Raw genomic sequence first — 26667 nt, 5'->3', positions numbered from 1 at the left:
CTTAGGATCTGTCGCTGTTTGGAAAAGTGAACACAGAGGCCTTTCCAGAAGAGTCCTGTTCTCCAGTATTCCCAGTATCCTTACTCACTGGAGGGAGGGAGGGAGGGAGGGAGGGAGGGAGGGAGGGAGGGAGAGAAACAGAGAGAGAGGGAGAGGGAGGGAGAGGAACAGGATTGTATGGGAAGGAGAGGCAAATGTATGGGAACAGTTAAGATGCAATTGCTAATGACTCTTGGAATTTGTCTCCTAAATGTCCTCCTTGCATGCAGGGACACTGCCTGCCTTTGTGAGAGGCCAGGCAACACTGAATGATGTGTTATCAATACAGTACAATAGCCCTCGACGTCATGAAGATCCCGGTGTTAGGAGGACACAGCCATGAGGAGATGGAGGGGCCTTTTTACACAGCATGATCCAGCTTTTATTGTATAACCCCTGGGCCTACTGGCCCTTTGTTCCTGTTCTCTTTGACAAAGGTTTTTTTTTTTTTTTTTTAACTTTCTGATTAGAAACCAGTAGTTTAAGCCTGCTAATCACCTCTTTTGGCTTGGCATGCAAACCAGGGAAAGGCCATAGCACTTAATCTGTTTGCAAGGGCTCTTTCGGTTCCAGAAGTTCAGAAATAGTCAGCAACCCCCCCACCCCCAACTTCAAAACATCATTCAGGGTAATTCCTACTGCAATTATAATAATAAACATTCTGAGGTGTATTACCTATTAGTTTACTTTTTAAAACATTTATTTTTGATTGGGTAAAACAGACACAAAATCTACCATGTTAACCATAGTAAGCGTCCAGTTCATGATATTGAACACATTCACATTGCTGTGCATGACAACCATCGTTCTTTCTGTCATATCAGTTTGACTGCTCTGGGTACCTCATATGATGGAGTCACACGGTATTTGGTATTTGTCATCTTGTGACTGGTTTGTTTCACTTAGTGTCACGCCCTCCAGGTTCATCCATTGCTGTTGCATGCAGCAGAATTTCCTTCCTTTTTTAAGGCTGAATAATATTCCATTGTGTGTACCTGCAATATTTTGTTTATCTACTTATCCAACTCATGGACACGGGGGTTGCTTTCACCTTTGGATTATTATGAATGATGCTGCTCTGACGGGCATATGAGAGTATCTGTTCACGTCTTTGCCTTTAAATCCTTTGGCTGTAACCCCAGAAGTCCAGAAGGGGAACTTCTGGATCATATGGTAATTCTACTTTTAATTTTTGGAGGAGTTGGGATGCCTGGGTGGCTCAGCGGTTGGGCAGCTGCCTTCGGCTGAGGTTGTGATCCCAGGATCCGGGATCGAGTCCCGCATCGGGCTCCCTGCATGGAGCCTGCTTCTCCCTCTGCCTGTGTCTCTGCCTCTCTCTGTGTGTGTCTCTCATGAATAAATAAATCTTTAAAAAACATTTTTTTTTGGAGGAGTCATTGCACTTTTCTCCACCGTGGCTGCACCATTTTACATCTACGGCAGCCATGTGCAGGGTGTCCCATTTCCCACAGCCTCACCAACGCACTTGTTATTTTCTGGGTTTTTGTATAGTAGCCATCCAAATGGGTGTGAAATGGTATCTCGTGGTTTGGATTTGCATTTCCCTGCTGATAAATAAGCAGTGTTGAGTATCTACATGGATACTTTTTTAAAAACTAACTGCATCAGGACACCTGGGTGACTCATTTGGTTGTGTGTCTGCCTTTGGCTCAAGTCATGATCTCGCAGTGCTGGGATAGAGCCCTGCATTAGGCTCTCTGCTTCTCCCTCTCCTGCCCCTCCCCTCACTCGTGTGCTTGCTCTCTCTCTCTCTCTCTCTCTCTCTAATAAATACAATCTTTAAAAAAATTTTGGAAATAAAAAACTAACTCCTCACGTCCTTCCAATTATAGAGAGGCAGTAAAATGTATATTCAAGGAGCTGAATGCTAGAAGCCAAATGCCTGGGTTTAATGGTGGCTTCACTCCCTACTGACTGTCACCTGGGTCAGCAGCAAGACCTCTTTGTGCCTCAGTTTCTCATCTGTAAAATGGGATAACATGTAAACGGATCTCACAGGGCTCCTAGGAGGACTCCGGGAACTAACACAGCGAAGTCCCATAGAATACCTCAAGACTTGCTAGCAGTGGGCTGACTGCAGGGAGCATTACTTTCAGTGAACAGAGTCGAACCTGCTGCCTCCCATCTACTGGGGAAAGCTTTCTTCTCTGCCTACTGTGTATCAGGTGGGGGCATTTGAGGTGAGACGGTAGCTAGAATCTGTAGGGTTTTCATACCCCAAGGGCGGGCACGTCAGGAGGAAGAACCGCGGCAGCCTTCGATAGCCATCCTGAAACTTGGCAGACCCTGGCTTTGAGAGCCAGTGTTTGCAGAGCTCTGGTAACTGGGAGGGAGATGGGGACAAGGTCCAGCAATCGAGTGGAAAGAGAGCTGCTGTGGTCCCTCACCCAGTAACTTTTACAGCAAATTCCTCTGGATGAGGAATGGCTCCTGATGCCTTAAGGAAGACGGTAGCTAAGGGTTTGTGTTGCTGCCTGTGTTACTGTAGGACACTGCATCCTAAGGGTTTGCCTGACTGTCCTCATGTCCGTGCCCCCTGGGTCCCCTGAGTCTCAGCATTTGGGCCTCCATATAGTGCCCCATCTGTAGAACATTCCACCTAGTCCCAGAGAGATCAGGGTTTGCCTGTTGTTCTGATGTGAATTCCAGGCATGTCAGAAGGACCTTGGGGTAACAGCTTTCCCTTTGCTTCCCAGAGCACATCTCTGACCTGGTCCCCTCAGGGGAAGATGTCATGGGAAATTCCTCCTCATTTCTGATCCTTCCCCAAAGCCTAACCCAATTTTCTCAGCCACGCAGAGGAGCACATGCACTGAAGGGAGAGCGCCCCTCTCCTGCCTTCACCTGGTTAACTGTCTTTTCCAAGCCCATCTTGGAATATCATTTCCTCAAGAAATTATTTCCCGACTCCCCAGATGGGGCCAGGTTTGGGGTTTACATTCCCTCACAGAGCAGTATTCTTTTTCTTTAAATCAGTTGTTCAGTGATAATTAGCTAATTAGACCTCATGTCTTTTTCTGTTTAATGTCAGCCTAGGACTTTTCTAGACAGCCGTTCTCAAAGTGTGGTTCCCTGGAGGCCCCAGGGATTCTCTTAGGGCATCTGCAAAGTCAAAACTTCATAATACTAAGAAGTTATTTGCCTTTTTTTACTTTGGGTCTATCACGAGAGGACGGTGCAGTTTTCCAGAGGCTACATGATATGTGATTTTGCAACAGATTGATGCAAATGCATCTCTTAGGACTCAGCTGTCTTCTGTTAAGCTTTACATTAAAGAGTTTTGCAAAAATATAAAGTAATACGACTCTTCTAATTTTTTGTCGGGGCTTAGAAAACATCTAAGTGTAAAAAAGTTTATAAGTATATAAATTTAAAATGTTTAATTAAAAAAAGGTTAACGGGATCCCTGGGTGGCGCAGCGGTTTGGCGCCTGCCTTTGTCCCAGGGCGTGATCCTGGAGACCCGGGATCGAATCCCACGTCGGGCTCCCGGTGCATGGAGCCTGCTTCTCCCTCTGCCTGTGTCTCTGCCTCATTCTCTCTCTCTCTCTCTCTGTGACTATCACAAATAAATAAAAATTTAAAAAAAAATTAAAAAAAAAGGTTAACATGCAATGCGATTACTATTGTTATTTTCAAAGAAATTAATAAGTATTTTCAAATTTTTTGTTTTGATTTCTAATATGGTAAATATTGATAAACACACATGAACAAAACCTCTTAGAAGTTCTCCAGTTTTAAGATGGTGAAGGGGTCCTAAGACCAGAAAGTTTGAGAACTACTATCGTAGACAAGAGTCTATAACCTCTTTCTATAAAGAACTAGAGAGTAAACATTTCAGGTTTTGTGGACCATACCACTGTCTTAACTTTATAGCACAAAGGCAGTCAGAGGTAATATGTAAAGAAATAGGGATGGCTGTGTGCCACTGAAAACTACTTTATTTGCAAAAACAGGCAATGCATGAGTTTGGCCTGCAGGCAGTAGTTGACCATCCCCTGCTCTAGACTACAGGCTCTGTTAGGTCAGGAACTGCATCTAACTTGTAAATTACTTTATCCCCAATACCTAGCACTTGCTCTATGTAGTAGATATTCAGTACTTTTAACAGAGTGTTTAAGCTGCTGGCAGCACAAGTCAGAAATAATAGTAGCTTAACTTCAAGAGTTAACTTTACTTCTTTATCATATTTTTTAAAAAATCACAAGACAAGCCAGTCAGGATTGGAGTGGTAGCTCCACATGGTGACCAGGTACCCAGGTTCCTTAGGCCTCTCTGCTTCACCATTCTTAGCATGTTGCTTCTATCATTATACTCACCTCACTGCCCAACAAAGCTTAAGAAGCCTCAAGAGAATAAAGCTGGTCTGTCAATGAATTAACTGCCCATCACGACAAAATGTTTTGGATTGTTTTTGTTTTGTTTTGTTTTGTTTTAAAGCTTTATTTGAGAGAGAGAGATAACGAGAGAGCACAAGAGGGGAGGAGAGGGAGAAGCAGGCTCCCCGCTAAGCAGGGAGTCCCATGTGGGGCTCAATCCCAGGACCCTGAGATTACGACCCAAGCTGAAGGTAGATGCTTAACCGACTGGGCCACCCAGGTGCCCCCACAACAAAACATTTTTAAAGAAAGAAAACAAAATCCAGATTCTCAGAAGCTCAGTAGTCACCACATCGAGCATATAATAGAAAAGGTACTTAGACCTAACAGGAAAGTTGGTAGAGACAGATCCAGAGATGGCAGAGATGATGGAATTAGCAGAAAAATGACTGTAAAGTAAGTATTATAGATATGTTTAAGGATTCAAAGGAAAAGAAACTAGTAGAGAAATGGAACCAAATAAAATTCTAGATGAAAACTATAGTACCTGCAGCGAAAAATCTGCTAGATGGATCTAACATTAGATTGGATGTTGTAGGAAAAGAAGAGGACACTGAACTTAAAGTTGGGGCTATAGAAACTATCCAAACTAGGCACAGAGAGAAGAAAAGCTGGGGAAGAACAAGTCAGAACCTCAGTGATCTGTGGGACATTCTATAGTCTAACAAGTGTGTATTTGGGTTCTCAAAAGGAGAGAGAAATGGAGAAAGAAAATATATTTGAAGACATAATGACTGAAAAGTTCCATAGTTGATGGAAAATATCAACCCACAGATCCAAGAAATTCAACAAACCCCACACAGGAGGAGAATCATGTGGACAATCCTACCCAGACACATTCATAATCATATTGCTGAAAACTGAAGTCAAAGAGAAAAACCTTAAAATCAGGCAATGAATAAATACATATGATGTACGGGAGAACAATGAGCCTTATTACTGTCTTCTCATCAGAAACAGAGCCCCAAAATAATTGCATTATATATTTAAGATGCTAAGCCAGGGGTTTAGGGGACTGTCAGTCTACAATCCTCTATCCAACAACAAAAATCCTTTAATGATGAGGGTAAAAACCAAGATATTTTCAGATAAAAGCTGAGAGAAATTCTTACCAGCAGACTTACACAAAAAGCAATGTCAAAAGAAATTCTTCAGGCTGAAAGAAAATGATATCAGATGGAAACTTGGATCTCCATGAGAGATTAAGAGCCCCCGAAATATAAAAGACTTTAAAATTTTTCTTGATTTCTTTAAAAGATAATTGTTTAAAGCTAACATAATAGTGTATTGTGGATGATTTCTTTAGGAAAAAGGAATCAAACAGATGAGACAAATACAAAATTGGCAAGTTCGTAGACTTGAATCCAGCCGTATTAATAATTTATTAAAAGTAAAGGGATTTAGGGACACCTGGGTGGCTCACAGTATTGAGCTGCCTTCGTCTCAGGGCGGGATCCCAGGATCTGGGATCGAGTCCCTCATTAGGCTCCCTTTGAGGAGCCTGCTTCTCCCTCTGCCTGTGTGTCTCTCATGAATAAATAAATGAATCTTAAAAAAAAAAAAAGTAAAGGGGATTAAACACTCTAGTTAAAAGGTACTGTCAGGTTGGGGGTGGGGGGAACAAGTGTTTAAACTACCAACAAAAGATTCCCTTTAAATATAAATATACAGTTAGGCAAAAAGTAAAAGGATGAGAAAGGGTGGGGAGATACCAATCAAAAGACAACTGGAATGGCTATAATGACAAAATACAAAGTATTCCAGAAACAGGAGTATACCAGGTACAGAGACAGAGCTTTTGTTATAATGGGTCAGTTCCTCAAAAAGACATAATAATCCTGAGCGTGTACACACCTAATAGCTGAGTTCAAAATACATGAGGAAGGGATCCAGGAGAGCCGGTTTTCCAGCTTTTTGCAAGGGGAAGGATTGATGGAGACATTTCCTCATTCTTGGCCTGATCTTCTTTGAGTCAGTGAGGAGGACAGAGGTGGGCAGAAGGAAGCTGAAGTCGGCGGCCTCCTTCTGCGCTCAGCGTTGTGACCACTTGTGTCCCTCCTTGCCTCTCAGAAGGCAGGCTCTAGGGCTCTCTGACAAGAGCCCTTCCATACAGTTCCCACAGGGCACTTCACCTCTTCTGACCACAGAAGAGGTGAAGCATTTTCTGGCACCTGGCAATCTCACGTGAAGTGCCAGACAGGATTTAGGGTTATGGCTCCTGAGGTTTGGAAAGGGCTGAGGTCTTGGAGTGATGGGTATGGTCAGTGTTGGTCACTGGGAACTCCAGGTGTCTCAGGACACAGAATAAGGTAGTAGTGTCCACCCTAAGGCTGACGCCTGCCATTCAGATACTAAAAGGGGCTGAGTCAGCATCCAGTGGGACAGGAGGAAGGCGTTAGGGGAATTTTTGAGCAATAACAAAAAGTTGCCTGGAAGAGAAGGAGGAGGTTCTCAGATGGGGTGTGCCTGGTTGGCAAAGAACTGCATTGTTTTCATGCTGTCCCATTTTCTGACAATCCAGCAATGATTGCTTGCTTGCTTCCCAGACTTTTTAAAAAATTCTGGTAAAATTCACATAACAAAATATACAATCTTAAGCATTTTTAAGTGTCCACTTCTTGGTGTTAAGCACATTCACATTGCTGTGGAACCATCACTGCCCTCCATCTCCAGAATTCTTTTCATCTTGCAAAACCAGAACTCTGTCCTCATGCAGTGCTCACCTCTCCCTCAGCCCCTGGCAACTACCATTCTACTCTCTATAAATTTAACTACCTTAGGTATTTTTTTAAAGATTTTATTTATTCATGAGAGACACACAGAGTGAGGCAGAGACATAGGTGGGGGGAGAAGCAGGCTCCCTGTGGGGAGTCCAATGCAGGACTCGATCCCAGGACCCCTGGGATCATGACCTGAGCTGAAGGTAGATGCTCAACCACTGAGCCACTCAGGTTCCCCTACTTTAGGTATTTCACATTAAGTGGAACCATAAAGTATTTGTCTTTCTGTGACTGGCTTATTTCAGGTAGCATGATGTCCTCTGGGTTCATCCATCTTGTAGCTTTTGTCAGCACGTCCTTTTTAAAGGCAGAATAATATCCTATTGTATGTACACACTACCTGTTGTTTTTCTGTTTATCTATTGATGGACACTGGGGTTACATCCACCTTTCAGCTATTGTGAATAATGCTGCAGTGAACGCGAGGGTGTAGCAGTGATTCCTTGCTGTTTTGTTTTGTTTAAAGGTTTTGAGGTGAATGTGGGGATAGAAATTAGTGGTTCAGGACGCTGGCATGACAGCCTCATTTCACACTTGAGACCTAGAACAAAAATACACATCTGGGAGGGTTTGTCCTTGTAAGTTTGCATTTTTGAGGGGACAGCTGAGATTATTCTATAGGTGAGGTCTTTTAAAGTCTGCCCCACCCCTCTGCCAATCCTTTGTCCTTTGTGGTCCTCATGGCCTCTGTCTGAGTGAAAGTGTCATTTTTTAGCATTGGCTATTGTAACAGCCCCTGGGTAAGAGGGTAGCCAGACTCCCAAGAAAATTTTCCAGCAACTCACATTGCAACTCCTCTTGGAATTTTTTTTCTTCCATAGGACTTTCCAGAGTAAATTGCTCTTCTTCTCGGAAGCTTCTCATGTTTCTCCAATGCCCATAGAAAACCCCAAAATTTCTGAGCATGATTCAGGGCCCCACTAGCCTTCCTAGGTCCTCCCCCCTCTCCTTCCCTACATTCCTTCATTTAACTGATTGGTTCATTTGTTCACCCTGTGTCCTATATTTTTGTGTTTGTTTCTGACATGCATGTCTAATACTCATTCAAATGGTGTGTTAAAGGGCCCCCCAGCACATAGGAAATGCTTAGAATGTTTATGATTAAGAGAGTTTTACCTTCTGGGGTTCCTTAGCTCTCCACTGACAACCTTGGGAGGTAAATCCTTTCATAGGATTGTCCCAATTGACAATTTGGGAAATGGAGCGTTGGAAGTGTGGAGAAATACGTTTGTTATTGGTCCTTGGATCAAATTCAGAATCAGAACCAGGGCATTCCTCTGAGTGAGATCGTGGCTTTCTAAGACCCTCTGAAGCTGGAGGCAGCAAGAATAAATGCTCTCAGGGCCTCTGGATGTGTCTTACTCTCCAAGTAAAGGTGAGGCCTTGCTGGGGCAGACTTTGATTGAAGAACCATGAAAGGCCAGTGCTTGTAGATGTTCACCTAACAAAAACCCAAGTGTAAAATGATGTAGTGTAACATAAAGTTGGCTACTTTCCCAACTCTGGAAGGATATATAATAATACTATAAACTCATGTTGGAAGGAGCATTCTTCTTGATAGGGAACCCAGGAGCAAGGAAAAAGCCTTACAGAAATCTGTCACGTTCATGCTGACAAACTTCTGAACACTTGGCTGGATCATCCAGGAGGTTGAAGCAAGTGGGTGGATGTGGACTCCTTCCTCCAATGTGCAACCCACTGAAAACCTGAGGCTAGGGACAGAACTGGGATCACAAACACCTGCAGAGGGTGGAAGGCCTTGCTCAGGTCACTCGGCTAAGAAAAGCTGAGCTGGGCCTCCCACAGTTGAGGAGTCCACGTTCATTGCTTCTTCTGACCTATCATGCAGCCAGTTTTTATGCACATCTTCCATTTGAAGGCTGCGTTGTACAATGGAAAGAGTGTAGGCTTAGGCACCATTTGCAACTGTGGCCAAGTTAGCTCAGCCTCAGCAATCCCATTCTCATGGTATAGATAAGAACACTTGCTTCCCTGGGCTGCACTGAAGACCAGCGAGCTAACTGGGTAAAGCAGCCAACAGGTGCCTAGGACAAAGTCAGTTATTAATGGTGCTGTTTCCTGGTGAGTCCTTGCTTCATCTACTCTTCCTCCACTTGGCCGTGCACACAACCACTGCCTGGGATTTGCCCCATGTGCTCAGGATTCTTGTTTGATTGCACTGTAGGTGTTATCACTAAAGAAATAGAAAGTTCTGATTGGATGCAAACATCATACAAGTGCAATCATCCTTTCCCTTCTGATTCTAGCATTTCCATTGGCCTTGCCAGCAGTCTTGGGGTAGGGATGTGGAATTGTTTCCTTTCCTTTCCCCTAAAGGTATCTGCATGATCTCAATGTCTGGTGATTCTTTGCTGAGGCATCTGGGACTTACTTGGTCAGCTTAGCCAACATCTACCCCAGGCTGGCTGTGCCCACCTCTCCCCACCTCCAGTAAAACAGACAAGCCTCATTGAGAAAATCAGCTTTGTCTGGAGTGAACAGGTGGGCCTCAGGATCTTTGCCACTTGTGAAGTTGGCCTTGCCCTTTGTCTCCCCCTCTCCAGGGTACCTTTTTCTACCTCCCTGGCAATATCTCAGGAAGAAAGTTCTACCCTAGAGTTTCCAGGAAGCCACTTGATTGCATTATTGACTGATAACCTCATTTACCCTGGAGCAGAGAGACCTGTAGCTTGGAATTATACTTAGGATAACGTATGCTGGCGTCAATGCCCAAGTGAAAAATTGAGAAGGCCTGATTACTGCCAAGCCCGAGTCAGACATCATTTAGAAGGCTTTGAGGTTTCTTATTTTATAGATTTAAAAAGCGCTCCTTCTTCTTTTGTGACCTAACTTCAAAGAACTCATTCCAGGTCACACTTCCTTTTGGTAAATCTTAACCAGTGTAAATGTTTACTTTTGTGTTGTAAATCCTAGGAGGTAGAGGGAGGAGGAATTTTAGAAGCAGGTGTTCTGCCAGCAAAAGTTAAAACTTAATCTGCTGTTTGGGGTGTTTTGGGGAGAGGGATGGCTGGGGAGGGGAGCATTTATAATCAACGAGCCATGCTAATGAACCTGGAATCAGTAGACTGCCTTTTTGCCACATTGTATGAATTCCTGGACTGTGCCCCTGGCCCACTGGACAGGAGGAGAGCTTAGGAAGACCTGCCTTGCTTCCACCCCTTTGGGTGCAGGGGTGGGTGTCAGTGAATGAGTGGAAGGAACAGGGCAAAACAATAATTAAAAGGATAGAAAGCTAAACAAAGAGGAGAGTAAAATGATATAAAGCGATATTCATCAAAAACTATGGCTTTAGTTCAAAATGTAAGTTCCTCACATGATTACTGAGAGAAGTCTCCACTCCCCTGCCACCACCCCTGCCCCCAGCCTGGGTCCCCTTCACCGCATCCATGGACATAGTTCATTGAACTGGAAGGTCTTTGGGATTGGCCTGGGACCTGCACTTGCCACAAAAAGAAAGACTTCTGAGCTTCAGTTTGCTGCCTAAGAAACACCCCTTTGGAAGAAACCCTTGAAAAACTGAGCAATTCTGTGGAAGGAGGCTACTTAGGTGTTGTGTAATGAGCAAAAGCATTCTTCTCCAAGACTCAGTTTTCCTATCAATAAAATGGAGCTAACAATAGGTACCTTCAGAATTGTGAGAATGACTTGGGATTGTGTGTGCTCAGTATAGTGTTCAGTAACCATTATTGTTACTCCCACCCTTACAAAGCCCACCATATGTGTATATGAAATGTGCTGGAGGGGGGTGATTTGGTGGAAGGGAATTCTGGGATAATGAAACTAAGACTTTTCTCCACCTCCACAGGCACTCATGCCCCTTTGCCTTGCTCTTTCCTCTCTTTATCTAGAAACAGGTAGGGCTGGCAGGGCAGAAGAAAGGGACATAGAGCATAGGAGCAGCATACAGTGAGAGTGTCTCAGACTGTGGGCAGGCAGTGGCCCGGTTTAGGGGATACAGGGCTCTGCAGAGTAAGAAGAGGAAGATAGAGAAAAAGATGGGCCCTCTTCACCATCCTCCCCGCTAAAGCTGCTGAATCTTCTGATGCATCCGGAATCCTCTACAACCAATCCCTTCCTGCCTCCCCAGAGTCCCAAACTGACCACAAGACAGTCACTTGTGGGTGATTCACACAGCCCTTCCCAAGTTTGGGATCACCAGGCTGCCCCCCTCCCACACTGGGGTCTTGCTTCAGACTGCAGCTTTGCTACTTCCTCATGGAACCTTGAGTGTGAGAGCAGCAAAACCAGAAAACAGCCTGACTCTCATGCTGGGAGCTGCATAGGTAAGTTAAGGGACATCCATGTAGTAGAGTGCCATGTAGATAATTAACGAGCATGAGATACAGCTACAGGTGCTGATAGGGAAAGAATTCCAAGATGCATGATTAAGCAAATAACAAGATGCAGAGTAGTATATTTTATGTTAAAAGAAATGGAATCAGGGACGCCTGGGTGGTTCTGTGGTTGAGCGTCTGCCGTTGGCTCAGGTCATGATCCTGGGGTCCTGGGGTCGAGTCCCCGCATCAGGCTCCCCTCGAGGAGCCTGCTTCTCCCTCTGCCTATGTCTCTGCCTCTCTCTCTGTGTCTCTCATGAATAAATAAATAATACCTTTAAAAAAAAGAAATGGGGTTAAAAATACTTATACAACCATAAATATAGTGTTTTAGAGGGGATTGAAGGAATTCTCTATTCCATGGAACATTTGGCCCACGCAGGATTAAAATAGCTGCTGGTCCAGGACCACCCTTGGAGAATCACTACTTTAAAACTACTTTGTGTTAATACTTTGTGTTAATACCTATTCCACTTAACTCAGTTACCTGCCTGGATCATGTTGTGACTTGAGTTTGCAACCCCAAGTCAACTGAGAGTCAGATGAGGGAGATTATGTATGCATTGTAGTAGAATTTATCAGTTTTAAGATTAACTTGTGTTTTTTTGTTTTGTTTTTTTTTTGTGTGTGTGTAACATCTTCAAATTGGCAACGCATCTCAGGAATGCTTTTGGCCATGGTCCTTGCCCACACATGCACAAACTCTGGTGTTCCTGCTAGTGCAAGTGGTGCTGTGGTCCTGCTGAGTTTTAGCTACAAACCACTTAAGAACGACTGTGGAAAAAAAAAAGGGAAAAAAAAAAAAAAAAAAAAAAAAGAACGACTGTGGACAGACCGTTGTTCTTTTATTAAAAAACCTTTCTTTGGTACCTTCTGGTAAAATCAGGAACATAGCAGAATCAGAACTCAAAGTAATTTTCAGTAGCTTGGAAGAAAATCACAGAGACGTTATCAGCGCTGATGCTGTCTCAGCGCCCAGTGGTACAAAGAGTGGCACCGTGAGAGACACACAGGTGTTAATGACTCAGCACTGAGAAAAGGATCCATCTTATCAATAACTAGCTAGTTTATTTTGCTTTTATTTTTCTTTTCATATATGGAAAATAGAGCTGTTTAATGAAGTGCATATCTAAATAAGTCCAAATGAGCTTTTTCAATATATATAAAGGAAATATTCTAAGGTAAAGAAAGCACTGGGCCATAGTTTATTGGTAGTGTCAAAGACTGTTGTAATTGAGGCTTGCTTTCTTAGCTCTGTGGAGTAGAGTGTGTATGATCAGCCTACACGTATATATTCACGTGTGTGTGCATGCTAGGTACGTGCACATTCTGGTAGGTTTATGAAAATATTTCTGGGAACTCCTGGGTGGCTTAGTCAGTTTAGTGCCTTTGACTTAGGTCATGATCCCAGGGTCCTGGGATAAGAGCTCCCTGCTCAGTGGGGACCCTGCTGCTTCTTCCTTTGCCCCTCCCCACCTCATGCTCCTGCGCTCTCTCTCTCTCTCTCTCTCTTTCTGAGAGAAACAAATGTTGTTGTTGTTGTTGTTGTTTTTTAAGGAAAATATTTCTGGAAGGACACACAGGAAATCTCCACTTCCATGTTCCTTTAGGGGCTTGCGTCTCTGGGTGAGGAGGGAAAAGTTTTTGTTGCCTGTGTTTATGGACTTTTGTGTTTTTTTATTTTTCATTATATTTTCTCCAATTTTTTTCTTTAAAAAAGGAGGAGAAATCTTTAGAGTCTCAACCATATCTTGGGCCTCCTGACTTCCAGATCTTGGAGTGGGGGAACCCAGATGTGGGGTAGCCAGGTCTGGTTATCCTTCTCATCAGGCTGAAAGCCAGCTAGTACTTCCATGTTCACAAGACCAAGAACTCCATGAGGCTCATGAGTGTTCAGAGAAACTACTCACTAGCAAATTAACTATGTTCTTGTCCCCTTCTTTCCCTGTCTCTCTTCTTTCCTCAAATGTTTTTTGAGCATGTCTCCTGTGTATAATGTTAAACATCTATAGACTCCCTTCTAGAAATGGAGAAGGTGCTCATTTTGCAACAGAGGTGCCTGAAAAATGCATATGTCATTACAATCCTTGATCATCTCTTCAGAGCTTTTAAGTCTGATAATGTGGTCTTGGTGATGTGAGCCTCACCATGGGAGGGTGGCTCTCCTTCCTGCAGTGATCTTGATGCAAGACCAGATGTTTTATCAGGTTCCTAATGATGATAGGCAGCACCTCTGTGATCTTTGCAACATGGAGAGACTACTCTGGAGCAACGTCGGTCCAGAAACAGCTCGGTACTGGTGTGGCTGCCAGGGTTTTCCAGAAGGAGGCAAACATTTGGAAAGAAGACAAGTCAAGCTCTACCTGCATCAGCTGTCTGTGTCCCTACCCCACCCCATCAGTCCAAGTTCATCATTTTGGGGACTTGGACATGCTACTAAAATTCTCACTGTGTCCTTTCTTTTTATCTTACCCTCCCTTCCCACTCCATTCTCCAAGACGATCTTATTATAGAGTTCTTGTGCATTCTGATACACGCCATCCCCTTGCATGAAACATTTTGATGCTCTAACATGACCCATAGAGCACTCACCTAAGTCTAACCCTGATTTTGCTTCTCCAACCCCATCCTGTCCCCCACCCTCCATTCCATATTCTGTCAGTAAGTCTGCAGAGGCATTACAGAGCCTTTGCAGAGGCATTACAGTCCCTCCACCAGGAATGTTCTTTCCTTCTCTCTTTACCTGTTTACAACTACTCACCCTTCAGTCCTGAGCTCAGTCCTCACTTACTCCAGGAAGCCTCCTCTAACATTGCTGAGTAGGTCAGACCGCCTGTATACAATCTCATGCCACTGTATGCGGCCACTTCATAGAACTCGCAGTATTTCTGGCTGGCTCCTCACTGCACTGCAAGTTCCCCCGGAGCAGGGACTTGGGCTGTTTTCCTATAAAACCGTACCCCCAGGGCCTGGCTCCAGTAAGCTCTGAACGTATATGCTGCACAAATGAATGAACGGATGACCCTCCTGCCAAGGCAGTGATGCTTCTCCCAAGAACCCGTGGCGGGCCCTGCCCCCAGCAGGATGTGGCTGAGGAGGCTGATTGGTGGGATGGAATGCGACAGGTCCCTCTGGTATCCTGGATACCAGAGAGGGTGGGAATGTAAACTGGGCCCAGAGGCTGCATTCTTGAAATTTCACTTCAGCCCAGGAGGAGCCTGCAGGGAAGTGAACCTGACCTTGAAGTTCTTGCCTTTATTTTTTACCCCCTTCTCAAAAAAAAGATAAAAAGTGCAGTCATGCAATACATTCTTTCTGAAGGAGCTGTGAGGTGGGGGCTTCTAAGTCACGCTACACTCATCACCCAGACCTGCTTCTTGCTGGTGCGAGTGCACCTCCCAAGCGTCCTTGGCATTGCATGCCCTGGAGGAGGGGAGGTCTCTGGTCCATGCACCCTGGGTGCTTACAGGAACATCTCTGCAGCAGTTCCCCAAACAAGGTGCCACAGAAGTTGGAAAGAAGCAGGTGCTTGTGGAGCATCTGTTAGGTCCCATGCAACGTGGTAAGCACTTTGCATGCTTCATCTGGTCTGGGCCTCCCAACACACCTGGAAGCAAGGAAGCAAGCCACTTAAGCAGATGAAGAATTAGAGCTTGGGAATTGAAATGACCTGCCCACAGTCACACAGCTGGGCAAGGAAGTGCCAGGATTTGAACATAGATCTGTCTCGTGGCTTCCCAGCCCCTGTTCTGACCACTGTGCCATCTCCAGGTTGCCCTGACAACCAGCACCTGAACACTCAGAGTCTTCCTGCCACTTCATTAGTTCTTTTGTTTACAAAACTTGATAAGGGAGATGTGATGACTCTCATTTCTCAAATTACTAAACTGAGGCTGAGAGAACTTCGTTAAATGCCAGAACCAGGATTCAAACACAGTTTTATCCACCTGCAGAGTCCATGCTTTCCTTTACTCTCAACAGACAGGGGAGAGTCTGTGTGGTTTAGAGCAAATCACTTTTCTCTCCTCGTCGGTAAAGTGAGGACAGTGGACAATATTAGGGGTTTTCAAACTTTTTTTTTTTTTTTTTTTTTTTTTTGTGGAAAGGAGCCATTTCAAGTGAAATCCTACATTGTACCTGGCAGGTGAAGCCCTCCTTTGCTTCCCAGTGTCACTAGCCTGCCTGGATATGGAGGCCTCCTATATCTCATGTATTCTCAGAGCTTAGTTTGAGAACCTCAGCAGTAGATGACTTTCAGAGGCCTTTCCAGTGTGATCTGCCATCTTTGCTTCTGTAATTTGGGATTTAGCAGAAGAGCCAGGGCATATTCTTATTTTTAAAAGCAATACCTTCTGGTTTAAAATCTCCTTGGGACTCCAAGCCAAAGGGATTGAGCCTATATCCCAAATACCCCTCCTGTATGTTTAGAAACTGGCTTAACTATATAGAGGGTAAAGTTCATTGAATGGTTGGTGTTCTGACTTGCTAAGAAATCCATGTAAATTTGTTATTGCAAGGAGTTAAGCTGAGTGGGCTCAGATCCCTGCACCTTCACCTCACAGCTTGTGCCCATAGGCAAGCTACCTAACCTGTCCTAACTAACCCACTTTAGTGTCTTTGGTGTGTCAAGGAGGTGATGATGCCCAGGCTCTAGTATTAAACTAGATGGTGTACGTGCTCTACAAATATCAGCCATTGTTAATAATCTTGATTGCAAAGAATGTGTTATTTCTAATCACTAGGACCATAGTTAGAAATTGGTACTGAGCTGGGAGATTTTGGGTTATATAAAGATGATGGTGACATTCTAAGAAAAGGGAACATCACCTTGTACTCCCCTTACCAGCTGCCCAACCATCTATACCAATTGATGGAGCAAAATTATTGGGATCCTGCAGACACAGGGATTGTAGATGTCCTCTCCCCTTCCACTCTTATTTGTGGTGGTGAACAGCTCTGCTGGTGTTCAGAAGCCCCACTTTCAAACTATATGCGGCACTTATGGATGAATTCTCTTTTCTTTTCTTTTGACTTACTCAATCTTTCAACAGATATATCAGTGGTTTAATTGGGGAAGATTTTGACACCTCCTCCCCCATCCGCCTCCAGCCCAGGGAACATTTGGCAATGTCCGGAGACATTTTTGTTGTCATAACTGGAGGAGGGGGTGCATCTAATGGTTAGAGATGAGAGATGTGACTAAACATCCCACAATGCATAGTACGGTTCCCCTGCAGCAAAGAATTATCTGGCCCAAAAATGTCAGCAAGGGCTCATGGTGAAGGCCAACATGGAGAAGCCCTGAAAACCATGTTAAACACGTACCATGCAGGCCTGGTGATGAACAAGACAGACATAGTCCCCTGCTTGTGTGGATCTTGTAAACCAGTTTCTGTTGCAGGGGTTATAGGGAACAGAGATGACTAAACAAAGAAACTAACATAAAATTTCCACTTGTCTTAATTTCCATGAGCAAAATAAAATGGTGCCTTGATGGAGAATAGGCAAGGGGGACCTAATTAAGATGACTCAGTCAGATAAGACCTCTTTGGGAAGGTGACAGTTAAACCAGGATCTGAAAGCCCAGGAGCTAGTCATGCAGAGAGAGGAGGAGAGCATTCCTGGCATGGGTCAGAATGTGCTGGGTGGCTGGAGTAGAGTGAGCCTTGGAAAAAAATCATCGGAGCTGGAGGAGACTGGAGAGCCAGACTTGAGGGGCCTTTCAGCTTGGGCAAGAGCATGGGCTTTGTTCTAAACACAGTGAGAAGCCACTGGAAAGTCTTTAACAGGGATATGATAGGATCACGTTTATTTTTTAAAAAAGGTTTTAAAACTGAATTGGATGGACTCTGTCCTGTGTTAAAAACGTTGAGAGGTACTGAGGAAACCAGCCCCGGCCATCATAAGGACCAAGAGCTCCACAGAGAACACACAGAGTAACGTGAAGGAAGGGGCTCTCAGAGAGGAGAAGCAGAGTCATACCAGCTGGGCTCCTGAAGAACTGAGGAAGGGGAGTGGGGGGGAGGAGTGAGGAGGGAGGGAGCTGCCCCTCAGCCAGTTGCCTAGAAGGGGAGAATGCCAGCTGACAGATTGTAGGGCCTGTCGGGGGCACTCTCATTTGATGTGAAGGAGAATGTTGTCTATTTTTGCCAAGTGGTTCCCACTTTAAGTCCAGGGGCCCTGGGTTTGGGGAATATTGTTCTCTCTGAGTGTGATGGTTTGGTGTGTGGGTTTTGCCAGTTCCTGCCACTTACCAGTCATGTCACCGCGGGTTACTTGTTTTCTGTGTGCCTCAACTTCCTCGTCTGTAAAGTGGGTAAGTACTTACCTCACTGGGCCATGAAGTTGAAATAAAGTTCTCTTTGTAAAGTGCTTACTAGTGGAGCTCCTAGTGCATAATCAAGGTTTAATGAATATTAATTATTACATAGTTTAGCTAAACATTTTCACAAGTGATACATGTAAACTTTATAACAATACTATGAAGTAGGAACTATAATTTTTTTAATTTATTCATAGAGACACAGAGAGAGAGAGAGAGAGAGGCAGAGACACAGGCAGAGGGAGAAGCAGGCTCCATGCAGGGAGCCTGACGTGGTTCTCGATTCCGGGTCTCCAGAATCAGGTGAAGGCGGTTTTAACTGAAGCGGTTTTAAACCACTGAGCCACCCAGGCTGCCTGGAACTATAATTTTTTTAAAACAATTTGGTTGAGATATAATTCACATGCCATATAAGTAACCCCTTTAAAACATACGATTACATGGCTTTTGGTGTATTCAAAGTTTGCAACTATCACCTCAATCACTTGTAGAATATTTTTAGCACTGCAAAAGAAACCCTGTACCCCTTTCCATAACCCCTTCAACTTCTTCCAACTCCTACCCCTAGCCCTAGATAACCACTAATCGACTTTCTGTCTCTATAGCTTTACTTATTCCGAGCATTTCATATAAATGGAGCCATGAAATATGTGGCTTTTTGTGTCTGACTTCTTTCACTTAACATGTTTTCAAGGTTCATCCATCATGTTGTAGCCTATACTACTATTTCATTCCTTTTTATGGCCAAATAATATTCCATTGTATGAATATACCATGTCTTTTTGGTCCATTCATCAGTTAATGAATATTGGATTATTTCTACTTTGGCTATTATAAATAATACTACCGTGAAAATTTATTTACAAAGCTTTTGTGTGTGTATAAGTTTACATTTTCTTGGTAGGTACTGTTCGGATCCTTATTTTGCAATAAGGAAGGCGAGGCACAGAATATTTATGTTACTTGCCTGTGTCACACAGCTAGTGTATGACAGATCCATAATTAGAACTCAGGCAGTCTGGCTCCAGAGTCTTTGCCTGTCTGAAAGTGTTCTAGGCAGCAGCTACTTGCATGGAACCAGAGAGACCCGGAGGGCAAAGCAGGCACATCCCTACCCTTATGAAACTTACTGGGAGACACAGTGCAATAATCAAAGACTCATGACACAGCCAATGTGACAGCTGTCACAGCAGGGAGTTAGAAGGGTGCTGGCAGATGAGTCGGTGGGTCCCCTGAGACTTGCCCTCATCAGAGGTGCTCAGACTGTCTCAGGATGCAGAGACACTAACCAGAGACGGTGGGAAGGGGAGAACAGCCTTGTTCAGGTGCAAGCCCTCCAGGGTGGGGCCAGTGAAGTATCCTCCAGAGGCCAAGCATTTACTTAGCATTTAGTAGGCACAGAGCTCCGTAGGTAATGGGTCCTAGGCACAGCGCTGACTGAGGAAAACCTCTCCAGCCCAAGCACCAGACATGAACACGCCTTGCTGTGGATGATATGGATGTCTCAGCCATGGGGGTTGGGGAGGATGTCTCAGCCATGGGGGGGTTGGGGAGGCGGCGTGCAGATTTCAATCCCCACCTCTCATCTTAAACATCAAAAGGCTGGTATGCTTCAGATCTAAACCTGGGATGGCGGTTTTTATCTTCTTCCCTCCAGGTAACAGGCCTTTCAAATGAGAGAGAATATCCATTCCTCTTCAAAAGGGTACAGGTGTCATTTGCTGATGAAAAATGTATTTGAGGAAAAGTAAGATGTCAGTCAGATGCACCTCTGCCGGGGCTTTGGCCAGCCAGGTCATCCCCTGACCCCTTCTTAAGCCATGCAGACGACCTGGTGATTCACTCATAGTCAGCAGAAGAAAGGCCTTATCATCTCTTGCTAGCAACATTTGAGCCTGCCACTTCCCCACGTGGGCTGCGAGTGGGTGTTGTTAGCTAATTATGATCATCCCACACTTTTAGAGCCGGGCTGCTCCCTGCCTGGTGCCAGCAGGCTGCAGCGTCCATAGTGAGGTATGCAGCCTGTCTCAGACACTATCCTGCCCCTGCAGGCACTGGTTCCAACTGCTTCCTCAGCCACTGGAACTGGCCCTCCACAGGGGGTAGTTTCAGTGGGGATGGTGGGGGAGAGATGAGACTCTCAGAGGTAGGGAAGGTTAGACACAGCTCAAGTCCAGTGGGTCTGGTTTTATCTGAATTGTGTGGAGCAAAGGAAGGGAGAGGGAAAATGCACACACCAGGGTCCTAGGTTCCAGGGGCCAATAGAGCTGAATCAGGTGGGGAGCCTCAGTGGGTAGAGTCACTGAGCACAATGAGGTCCTCAGCCACTGGGAGGGCATTTGGCAGGTGTTTGGCTGGGTCTAGGTCACAATGTTAGATGCTGTGGGTGAATCGCAGGTGTAGGTGGCACAGCCCCCACCTCCCAGAAGCTTACAGTTCAGCTCATGATGAGTGCACACGAGTTTTAAGCAGTGACAATAGATGTGGGCTTGGATTCACGCTGACAGGGTTCAAGCAGAGGGGGATCCCTAGAGACCTTGTGGAGGTCCTAGGTTTTATAGGACTTGGAAGGGCTGAAACTCATGTATTGGGTGGATGGCCCAAGGGGTCATGGAGGACTTCACATGCTGAGACATTGAAGTAAGAAGGGACCCAGTGACAAGACCATACTGCATGGAAGAGGGAATTTGTAGAAAGGCAGAGAACTCTCAAAAGGTAGATGAGGAAGAGCCTTGACCCAGCTAAGGAAGCCTGTAAGTAACTGGGGAGCCAATAGAGATTCCTGAGCCAAGAATGAGGAGATGAATGCACATGAAGAGATCACATCGTGTCTGCATTGAGAGCACTGATGTGGGGCTCCTGAGTATTCCCACCCTGATCCAGTGGGCTCACCCAGTGCCCACTGCCAAGTACCTGTGTCTGGGCACTGTACAGGGAGCAAAGGGCATTTTCAGTTCCAAAGTTAAGCAACTCATTTCTGTTTATATCCTCCAAGGAACAACGGGGCTCCACAAGGTTGGAGATCGTGTCTTATAACCCCTGCCCCAGCCCTGAGATTGCCCCTAGGGCCTCTGTACCCACCTCCCATTGCACACAGGAACTCCCACCCCCAAACCCGCTTGACTTTAGTTCCCTCTCCCATTTGCACAAAGCTATAGTAGTAGTTTTGAAGGTCATGAAGTCCTTTCACCAGGGGACTCAGAAATGCCTTCTTGGGATGGAAAGACCTAACATATATTGTTACATATATTGAGGGCAATCGTGTGCCATGCACTAGGATTTGTTTCTCATAGCCTGTGTTTTGAGTGTTTACTCTGCAGCTGGCACTGTGCTAACTGTATATACATATTCTCTCACATACTTTTCGCAACAGGTGAAAGTGATGAATCCCCATAGTATAGATGAGGAAAACCAAGCCTCAAAGAGAGGAAGTAGCTTGCCCATGGTCACAGGGCTCGGGTCAGCCTGCTTCTAGAACATTCCTGCTTCATCATACCATGCTGTCAGCAGGAGCACACAGGGCTGGTTGCAAAGATGTTGCTGACTTATAGTGCATAAGTCAAACTCTTGCTTCCAGGAGTGTTTCTCCCTAGTCCATTGGGGTTGACCTCTCAGTGGTTTATCCCAGCACCCCAACTCAGTCTTCCTCTGATGGCATTTCTTGATAATCCATGTGCTTCTCCCTTGACTCAGCTGGGAGTAGAGGGTGCTGCCATCCCAGAGTATCGCTGACGAGAAGCTATCAAGCAGCAGACCCAAACAGAGGCTTGCAAGGCCACTCCATTCTAAGCATTTGAACTAGAGCTCCTCTGATACTTATTTTCCACCTACAACAGTCAGGATAGGGCAGTGGAAATGTACTAATTATCACTATTTTGCTTAAAGACATTGGACCTTTTCTGTGAAAGGAAAGAAGATGTGTTCTGGTGTTTTAAGGCAGCCTTGCAGATAGTTTCTGAAAAGACTCTATGGGCCTGAGAAAATGTTCACTAGTTTGCAGAATTTTCATTTATCCTTCTAAAGCTTGAGAGTCTGTATCCCATGAGAAAGAAGAAGCGGTTAAAACCTGGGTGCCAAGCTGAAAGCTTCTGCCAATAAGTTATGGTACCTTGGGCATTTCTTCGAATCTGAATCTGTTCCCTCGCCTTATAATGTGTGTTACTTGTGCCTTGTACAATTATCCTGTGGGGTCAAGGTGAGATCACAGAAGTGATAAGAGCTTTGGAAGTGACAAAGTGTGTGGGATAACAGCACACAGTTTCCTTGACTTCTGGAGTTCTCAAAGTCACCTGATGAAACAGTAGATGGGAAAGTGCTATGAGGAGGGAAAACCTGACTGTGTCTCCGTGGTACTAGTATTACTGCTTAAGCCTTAGCAGCGTGACTCCTATAGTAGGAAGCAGGGAGGGCTTGACTAAGCAGTGCAGGGGCTTCCTATTCCAAGTAAAGGTTTCATTTAGAAAAGGAATCGCCTCAAATAGAAGCCAAACATTTACAGTAAATATTGGGAGGGGGGGTGTAGATTTTTATAAGGACTTACTTTGAGAAACAAAACTGAAAGTTATGACAGTGATCTATTTTATGTTCTATTTAACAAAACTTAAGTTATTGTTGCAACTCTGCAGTAATGCTTAGTATGAACAAAGTGTTGATTTCCCTTCTGCATAATTATTTTGGCACAGTTAACAATAGCAAGAAGAGCTTTGTCTTCTCATTTGATTTTCCCAACAGGCTCATAAGGTCAGTTTTTACAAAATACTGGGGAGAGCTTCAGCAGTTCCCAAGGGCCTCACTTAATTCCTATTGTCATTGAAGTTCTTCTCTTTTGAAGGCCTCTTGTCACCTCTTCATCTCAGTGGATCCTCTCGCTTCTTACCTGAGGAACCCTGCCCCACTTTGGGCCTGATTTGAGTAGTTGTTCAGCATTGCTTTCACCCGGCATCACTTAAAATATTAGCTATCTCCCTTTCAGTTGATATGCATTGTATTTGCACTGCTCTGTCAATCGCTGAGACAGCCAACCAGCCCATTGAGGATGTTGACTTGAAATGTTGATGGGCTGGGCTGGACACTTGTCTTAAGTGGAGGATAATATTTGAGTAGTGCTGATTTTTTAAGTGCTTGGTTCATGGGTTAAATTTTCAGATTGTGATGACTCTTGCTTCCCTAAATGATCTCCTAAGTATAGGGATCAACATAATAAATATCCAGTTACTGAGTTTCCCATGACTTAAGACCGTGGGCTCTGGAGTCAGGACACTTGCGTTTCTATCCCAGGATCTATTTGTACAATTTGTGTGACCCTTGACAAGATAATTAAGTTGTCAGAGTCTCAAGTTTTCCCACCCGTATAAAGGAGAAAATGCTAATTGCTCACTCTTTGGGTTTTTGTGAGGATTAAATGAAATAGTTGCGGTGAAGAGCTTACTTTCATTCTGGAATTTACTGTAGCCTCAACAAGTATCAATTATTATTAATACCAAGTATTGTTGTTCATAGTTTTCATCAGAATTTTTTTACTCATCTGTGGCCCACTTTTCCTGTGGAGCTACAGTTCACAAAGGTAGCAACACTCAACATCCAAATCCAAGGTCCAAAATAAATGAGGCTGCAGTAGGATGGAACCAGAGTATTGCCAGCATTCAAGGACTTGTTGCAGTGTAAGAGGCTCTACCTCGCACCACCTTGTCAGGGAGAAATGACAGGTCCCGTGTCATAACAGAAGCAGATGGCCAAGGGAAGCAGGCACCTTCAAGAGCCATGGCCTGGGGTGCCATGGCCCTGGCTTTCCAGCTGCCCTGAGCTTGGGGCTCCTGGAAATTAACTAGGTGCCTTGTGTCTGATAGAAGTAGCAAAGAGGAAAAGAATGGGGGGGGAGGAGGGCAAGTTCTTACAGACCAATGCCAGCAGATCTGGAGTTAGGCTAGGAATCTGTATTTTGGAGATGCAAAAACACCTGAAAGAGATAGCACACATCTTGCACTTAGCAGGCATGCCTGAATGCTTGTCAAGAGAATAAATGCATGCAGAATATACTGGAATACCTCCGGTTTGGCTGTAAGCAAAGGAATTCAACTGAGCTGTTGTCGAGAAACCTGTGTGACTAGTTAGAATCAGTTAAAAAGTAAAAGCGGGGGACCTCCCGGGGCCCAGGTTTGGAATGCTCTTTGAGTGAGATTGTTCCCTAAATCAGTAGTGGTTTAGAAATGATTGCCAGACATGCCTTATTTCTTAATGAGACAGTGCATGTTTTGGTCCCTGGAAAATTATTTGAGTGGGAGTCTTGTGGTTAAGTCAGGCATTGTGTCTCCCTCAGTCCCTGACATGCTTTCTGTCTTATGTTGGGGCACTGGACACATGTTCTCAGGGCCCATGAAGGGCAGGGGGAGCTGAGCAGGGCCAGAAATAGATGAGCTGCCCCTGTCCTAGGCAGCCATTGTTTCCTTAATCCTAAGAAAATCATTCTGAATCTGTGACACTGGACTTGTTACGAGATTCCTTCTTCCCTTCCTGAGGGGGTCCTCAGAAATCAGCCTCAGGCATTGGCAAGAAACCCTAACCCATTGGACCAGCCTGTGAGTGACAAAGGTCCTCCTCGGAGGCCAAGGCTAGGGTCTCTCCAGGTCAGCTGCAGTGACTTTGGAGCACTGGGGTGAGTGCTGTTTCCTGGGCACTGGGAGGCCAGGAATTCTTGATTTAACTGGTTTGGGCCACCCATGCTCTAAGGGCAGACCCCTGGAGTGAGGCAGTTCCATGGGGACTGTTTACCTGGTCCACCGTGTTGGAGGGGCTCCTTCCCAGATTCCGTGCTCTTCTTCCACAGTGCTCACCCTTGCCTTGCCTGGAGAGGGAGTTTGGAATTCTGGCTGCAGATCCCAGTGGCTGCTCCAGGATCTACTTGTACCTTTCATTGAGATACTGGTGTTGAGGAAGAGGTCTTATGAAGATGTTGCTCATTCTTTTGGGACCTGTTTGTGGGTCCCTCACCAAGGTAGAACAAAAACTCTGTTTTTGCCATTCCATCAGTTTACAGCCCAATCTGGACACAGAGTTCATTGTCCCACATACACTCTGAAATCTAGTGTCGGGGGAGGGGGTCTGAACAAGGTGAAGAGGAAGCCACTTGTGGATCTATTCCATAATTTATTAGCCTGGGTGAAACCTGATGGAGACGCTTTTAGAGTCATTGTCATGCAGAGTCAGCCCAGAAAACCCCAAATCCCTAAATATTCATTATCATCCTAAGCAGTATTCTGTGCACCAGCCACAGGGGAGACCACTGTGACCTAAACTGTGCTGATGCTTGCCCTTGGGCAAGGCCATTGTCCCCAGGGAGAGACTAAGTCATTTCAAGTGAACCTGGGATCTAACCTGGTCTGGAGGGTAAGCAGAGTGTTGTTCATGTGACAGTGATTTCATTATTTGACATACCTACTGTAAGAAGGATTACCGAGTATAGAGTATGGAGCACCTACTCTAAGCACCATGTAAACACCTGGCATGCCTGGGCCCCTTTACCCCGTGAGGTAGGTGTTACCATCAGCCCCCTTTAGCAGGTCAGGGGCGCTGCACGGAGAGATGAAGTGATGTGAGTGGGGCACACAGCTGCCAAGTGCAGAGCTAGCCCTGAGCTCCGAGGATGTGACTGCAATGTGTGTGTGTGTGTGTGTGCGCGTGTGCACATACATGTACACTTGCACACACGTGTGTGCCTGTGCACAGGTTGAGGTAGGGTGCAGCTCAAGGAGACTCAAACTGTTACCCGCACCCTCTGTTCTGTTTTACTGCCAAGGAGGGGCACATCCCCAGGATGTTTGCAGGCTTTATTCCGCCTGGGCACTTACCCAGGCTCCTTTAATCCACGGCCGGATGGGAAGAGCTGCTGGCACTGCTGGCAGAGCAAAGGGCTACACATCATTGTCCCTGTCGTGAAACACACCTCTCCACAAGTTCCGGGGTGGGGTGGGAGCTTGGCCGTGAGCACAGGCCTGCCTTTATCCCACCTCGATGTTGGATGGGCCAGCTGGGAGCGATGGCCATCACAAACAAGGGCTTCTCCAAGGAGGAAACAGCTAAGGCACCCTCCGGAAAGCTGGGGACATGGGGGATCGAGGAGGAGGCTCGTTAGGGTCCACTTGTGAAGCACAAAGAAAGATAGAAGTTGTCAACTCAGGAAAGAGCCTTAAGAAGGCCTTTCCTGAATGTGGCCTAGCAGGACTTTAGTTGGGGTGGGCTGTGACTGGTCCCCAAACTCTAGTCTGGGTTCCTGGCGACATGGAAGGAAAGGGGGTTTCTTTCCTGGTGGAAGAGTTCCTGAGTAGTCTGGAAATTGCAATAGTTCATGGGCCTTACCTGCTTTTCATATGCCACGTATGGTGCCTGGTGTCATACGCACATGTTCCGGAAATGCCCCAGTAGCCCTGTGAGCTCGGGGACTACTGTTAGCCCCATTTTACAGAGGAGAAAACTGAAGCACAGTGAGGTTAACAGATATGCCCAAGGTTCCAGACTGCTCAAATGGAGGTGCAGCCTGGGTTCTCCTTCCAGCTTTGCCACTGAGTGACTATAGCCAAGTGACTTCCCCTCCCCGGGCCTCAGTTTCCCCATCTCTGCAATGAGATGAATGGACGTAATTATTTCAAAGTCCTCAGTACTGAGGCAACATGATTATGTCACAGGGACTTGTAGGATCACCCAGCCACAGAGGGGGAGGTCCTCTTGGGCACCTCAGTTGTTAACAACCCTGTCCACTTCTCTCCCCATGCACACATA

General features: G+C 45.4%; 1 protein-coding gene and 1 long non-coding RNA gene across 6 annotated transcripts in view; one reads left to right on the top strand and one right to left on the bottom strand.

Annotated features, from left to right (window-relative positions):
- The window catches only part of WWC1 (WW and C2 domain containing 1), a 151541-nt gene that overhangs the window by 21780 nt on the left and 103094 nt on the right, over positions 1–26667 (top strand). The gene's annotated exons all lie outside the window — the stretch shown is intronic.
- On the bottom strand, positions 12505–15658 carry LOC140632328 (uncharacterized). Its single transcript, XR_012029847.1, has 3 exons — positions 14335–15658; positions 13721–13878; positions 12505–13632 (listed from the first exon to the last, which is right to left on the bottom strand). It is a non-coding gene; the product is annotated as an uncharacterized lncRNA (long non-coding RNA).

The sequence above is a fragment of the Canis lupus genome, chromosome 4 (genome assembly GCF_048164855.1).
Source record: "Canis lupus baileyi chromosome 4, mCanLup2.hap1, whole genome shotgun sequence".
NCBI classification, from domain to species: Eukaryota; Metazoa; Chordata; class Mammalia; order Carnivora; family Canidae; genus Canis; species Canis lupus.
Note: the sequence above shows the minus strand (reverse complement) of the source record. Positions and strands in the feature narration are given on the sequence as shown.